The sequence below is a fragment of the Grammomys surdaster genome, unplaced genomic scaffold (genome assembly GCF_004785775.1).
Source record: "Grammomys surdaster isolate TR1022 unplaced genomic scaffold, NIH_TR_1.0 210, whole genome shotgun sequence".
Classification (NCBI taxonomy): Eukaryota; Metazoa; Chordata; class Mammalia; order Rodentia; family Muridae; genus Grammomys; species Grammomys surdaster.
In genome coordinates, this window is record NW_021604655.1 from 582,981 (window position 1) to 588,391 (window position 5,411).

The 5,411-nt window shown below is 43.0% G+C and overlaps 1 protein-coding gene across 1 annotated transcript in view; it reads left to right on the forward strand.

The window, feature by feature from the left end:
- Positions 1 to 3,789: 3,789 nt before the first annotated feature.
- The window catches only part of LOC114624824 (DNA-directed RNA polymerases I, II, and III subunit RPABC4), a 2,747-nt gene continuing 1,125 nt past the window's right edge, over positions 3,790 to 5,411 (forward strand). Inside the window, exons 1-2 of the mRNA XM_028771940.1 lie at positions 3,790 to 3,794; positions 4,697 to 4,701. The gene's annotated coding sequence lies outside the window, so the exon portion shown is untranslated. The remainder of the gene's footprint in view (positions 3,795 to 4,696; positions 4,702 to 5,411) is intronic.

Genomic DNA, 5,411 nt, shown 5'->3' on the forward strand with positions numbered 1-5,411 from the left:
GAAAAAAAAAAAAAAAAAAAAAGCCTGAAACAGAGGATAATTTGAGCAGAGGAGTTCAAAGCTACTACAGAGGTGGGGGCTGGACAAGGACTCCGTGGTAGGAAGCTTGCCTGGCATAACCAGGCCCTGGTTAGATCCCAGTGTTAAGACAGAAAGAAAGGGGGAAAGAAAGAAAAAGGAAAGAAGGAAGAAAGAAAGAGTGGGGAGAAAGGAAATTGATAAATAAACTTGAATCTTTATTTGTTTTGTTTCTGTTTTTCCAAACAGGATTTCTCTGTATAGCCCTGGATGTCTTGGAACTCACTCTGTAAACCAGGCTGGCCTGGAATTCAAATCTGCCTGCCTCTGCTTCCGAGTGCTGGGATTAAAGGCATGCACCACCACCACCTGGCATAAACTTGAATTTTATATTGAAGTTATTTTAATGGGAATCAAGGAAAGCATCTAAAAGATCAAGTTTGAAATCCCAGCTTCCCTCATCATTTTATAAAAGATAGGGCATTTTGGCATCCCATCTACATAGGATAGGAGGTAGATAGATAGATAGAGAGAGAGAGAGAGAGAGAGAGAGAGAGAGAGAGAGAGAGATACAGATACAGATACAGATACAGATATAGATAGATATATTTTTAAGGCTTTTCGAAACAGGGTTTCTCTGTATAGCTCATGATCATCTGTAATGGGATCTGATATCCTCTTCTGATGTGTCTGAAGGCAGGGACAGTGTACTCATATAGATAACAGAAATAAATAAATCTTTAAAAAATAATTTTAAAAATTAATTTTCTAAAAAAAAATTGCCTCCTTAAATTTGATTTAGCTCATGGCTGATGGTATTTAGAATCTCTGAAGAATGTCATGTGTAGAGTCTGTGTGACAGACCAAGCATTCCTAAGAATTCTGTATACCACATTCCAAGGGGAGGTAGGCTGGATCTCCTAAGGTGTTGCTCTAAGGGTTGGCCAGCTGGGCCTGTTTAAGGCAGTGTCACTACTGGGACATTCAGGCTCATCAAACCTGCTTCATCCTTTCCCCTGCATTTTCAAAGATTAGGAGACTGGGTAGCTCAGTCAGAAAATTCCTTGGCATGAAAGCACAATGCCTGAGTTCACTCTAGCACCTAAGTAAAAAGCCAGGCATGTGATGCCCTGTAATCTCAGGCCAACCCCCAGTGACAGAGCTCTACCAAGGAGGCCATACCTCCTAATCCTTCCTAAACAGATCCACCAACTGGGAATCAAATATATGAGCCTATAGGGGCCATTCTCAGTCAAACCATCACAGGAGAGGTGGAAATGAGAAAGTCCCTGGGGCTTCTGGCCAGCTAGCCTAGCATTAATCTGTTAGATCCAGCTCCCAGTGAGAGACTTTGTCAAGAAGTTGAAGTGGATGGCTCCTGAGGATCAACACTCAAACTCTGGCTTTCAAAACTCCTTTGTGTGTGTGTGTGTGTGTGTGTGTGTGTGTGTGTGTGTGTGTGTGTAAATTAATAAAGGAAATTAAGTTTATTTATAGTTTGCCTAAACCAGGAAGAGAAAGACCTCTAGTTTCTCCCCACTTCCTCTGCAAGAAAAACTAAATAAGCCAGGAAATCTACACATGAGGGGCTCTGAGAGCCATGTGAAAGGTCTTCCTGGGAAGCAAGTTCTCCCAGTGTCAGGATTTCGGCCTTTCCCTTCCCTCAACAGGGAATTCCTGGAGAAATTTTAATTATCTGGAGTTCATTGTTTCAACAGCCTGATAGCTAGAGGGAGGGGCTCAACTGTCTCTCTTTTGACTGTCTCCTGCCACTGCTGTGACCACACTGCAGCAGGCTGGGTTACTGGGTCCCCAATTTTTGAGTGGAGTCTTGACCAGTTGTTCATCAAAAGTGGATGCTTTATCTCCGTCTAAAATTTGCTTTTCTATGGCTGATTGCCCAATCTTGGAGTCCAAGATCTCACTCAAATGTAAGGGTGAAAAGCCAGCAATCAGTCTCCAAAGACTCAAATGTGATAGGATGAAGGACTTTTTCTTTTTAATTCGGGAGGGGGCAACCTTTTGAAAATTTGAGTGAATAAGCCAGTCCTCTTAATTTAAATTCAAATTCACTATTCCTTCCTTAATATCAAAGAAGATTTGAGACATGATAAAACATCAGTCCTGCAATGCTTTATCTCAGTTGCAACCTATTTTGAAGGCAGTTGATGGTGTCAAGACCCGTGGTGGAGTGGATTCTTCGCAAGACATTTGTCTATGGAATCACACTTCTTGGAAATCATACTCAAACAAAGGAATTATTAAGAGGTCTTTTCTACGGGTGTGTAAAAAGTGTAGTCAGCTCACCCAGAACTTGGGTCTCTTTGTGGTTTCCAGTGTTCCTTTTAAGACTTAAAAAGCTGCTTTTATCTAGTGAAGCCTCATCCCAGCCAGAGCCAGGGGACAGGATCTGGAGCCCTCATTGAAGTGACAGCCATGCACATGCAGAATTGCAATGCTTTTGGTCTTAGGCTTTGTGGTCAGGGATAACAGGATCACCCGCAGGATCTGCCCACAGGGCGAACCAGGGAAAACTCACTGCAATGTCATCCACTAAGAGTTTAATGAAATTCTCCCTGCAGCAACTTGTGACAGGGCATGAGGATCTTCTCCAGTGTCAGCACACTTCAGCGGGAGTGACTGTGTCATCCGGGTGCAGGTGTTCTTAGCTGTCCTTTACCTGTTGTCCCTTCATGTCAGATACAGCCAGGAAAGCACGTGACAGACTCATCTCTATTACATGGGGAATTACCAAGTGGTTGCCTAGCAACTCCCACAGAGCAATCAACATGGTCTCTGTGGAATGTAGAGCGGTTGGCTCTCCTCTCAAGAACATTTGCATATTTCTCTTGGGTCTCTGGAAAAAAATAGGTATGTCTCCCAGCCCTGAAGCTATTCAAATGGTCTTTTGTCTTTCCCTTCCCCTGGCATTCAGTCTACACTTCATTATCACAATAAATGATAATTATTTGCTCTGGTTATTAATACAGTGAATGCATCAATCCAACTCAGTAAATACTCTCTTACTGAATTGATAACACTCTGCACACTGTAAGGAATTATAAGAATGAACAACTGTGGCCCCTCTTCTCAGCCAACTTGAAATTTGGTGTGGTATGGCTGGGAGCACTTACCTAGCACATATAACAAAATCCAGGGTGTATTTCCAAGGGCCGGGGATAATGAGTATAATTGCTTATTTTTTTATATGTGTAGAAATTGCTTGTAGAAATTGCTTGTTTACATGTGTGGAACAACTGTGTATATGTGAAATGACGGTATTTTTATTTAGGATAATTCCTTTATGTTTGATCAAAGGATTTTTTTTTTTTTTGCTTTTATAGATTCCTGCCTTTCTAGCTTACAGATGCAATCAGTTCAAAAAGCTGTAATCAGTTCAAAATCACTTTTAAGGCTCAGCTCCTATTGGAATCTAAATAATTAGCAGCTCTTAAAGGCTCTTGTAGGAACGTGTCACTGCCAGTGTCTGATAGGATGGCACAGCCCAGCCAGAGCCTGTGCTGCAATCTTTCTACATAATTGCTGCATGGTGTTCATAGCCTGCACCTCTGTCTTACACATTCCAGTTTAAAGGATCCTCTTCCTCATCTTTCTTTGTCTGCTTTGGAACAACGTGGCTGCTTCTCTCCAGCTAAGGAAGGTCTTTGCTCCTTTCTGATTCAGACCAGCAGAGAAGGCTAGAGGGAGGGCTGTTGTGTCACCAACGAGGTGGCGACCCAAGAGTGCACATCGGCATTCATAAAGGAGCCCTTGGAGTGGATAGCAGGACCCATGCTCCCTGGACACTCAGAGGGACCCAGAAATCTACTATGAATCAGATGGGGACCCTAAGTGTGTACATTAACACCAGGCTCAAAAGACTGCCTGGGCCAAAGGAATGTATCCATGTGCTTTCCTAGAAACCTGATGGGGAGGTTTGCAAAAGCAAGTCTACAGAGTCAGTCTCTCTCTCTCTCTCTCTCTCTCTCTCTCTCTCTCTCTCTCTCTCTCTCTCTCTCTGTCTCCTCTCTCTTTCTCTCTCTCTCTCTCCTCTCTGTCTCCTCTCTCTCTCTCTCTCTCCTCTCTCTCTCCTCTCTCTCTGTCTCTGTCTCTCTCTGTCTCTGTCTCTCTCTCCCTTCTTCCCTCCCTCCCTCCCTTTATACCCCAGTGGTAATGACTCTTGCTGCCTAGAGTCTAGACTGACAACCTAAGTTCCTTCCCCAAAACTGATCCCTGGAACACACATCAGAGAGCAGAAAATCAAATCCCTAAAGTTTCTCTGACCTCCACACTTAGGCTATGGCATGTTCTTATCCATCCCTCCCCCAACACAAATAAATGAAATTTTTAAAAAATTTTTTAAAGTGGACCTGAGTCAGATACCCCATTGTCCTTTGATGTGGGCACATCCTTTATTGCTTTCATCTATACGGTGTATGCCATAATTTGTCCAGTGTGTCTTCTCTTTCAGACTTCAGGTGAAATAGCAACAACAACAACAAAAAATCTCAGAAGCCCATATTCAGACACATCTGGTTCATTGTCCCTAACACAGAACAAAAACCTATCTTCTCTCCATTCAGAAACCTTTCAGCTAGACTTCTCTAGTTGCTGCTGTAGGGACCATTCCTGAGAGATTCCTTCCTCCCTTCAAGTAGCTGGGGGGCTGGGCAACCAGAGCTGGTGGGTGGATGGGCTGCACTGATAATTCCTCTCGGAAGGAGACCCCTTGTAAATTTATGTATTTACTTTAAATTTCATTTTTATTTTATGCCTATGGATGTCTTGCCTACAGGTATACCTATGTACTGTGTGTGTGTGTCTGGGAGGTCAGAAGAGGGCACGGGACCCCCTGATTCTGGAGTTACAGGTGGTTGTGAGTGGCTATGTGGGTGCTGGGAACCAAACCCAGGTCCTCTGGAAGGGACCTTTTATATGTTTTTAGCTATTTATCTATTATATATATAATAAATAGATTATATATTTATTTTTTAAAATATATTTTTTGTTTCTTCTGTTTTGTTTTGTTTTTTGAGACAGGATTTCTCTGTGTAGCCCTGGCTAACCTAGAGCTCCCTATGTAGACTAGGCTGGCCTCAAACTCACAGAAATTCTCCTGCCTCTGCCTCCTGACTGCTACGATAAAAGGAATGAAACACTACTCCTAGCAAGAGTTTCCTTTCTTAACTGGCTGGACTTAGTGACACAGACCTTTAATCCCAACACTCAAGCTCTGAGTTCAGGCCAGCCAGGGATACATAGTGAGACCCTGTCCCAACAAACAAACAAACAAACCCAAAGAAAAATTGCTTGTGATTTTAATTGCTCCAAATCTTACATAATTACCTCTACCCCTCCCCTTCCCCCTCTTCTCTTCCTCCCTCTCCCCTCTC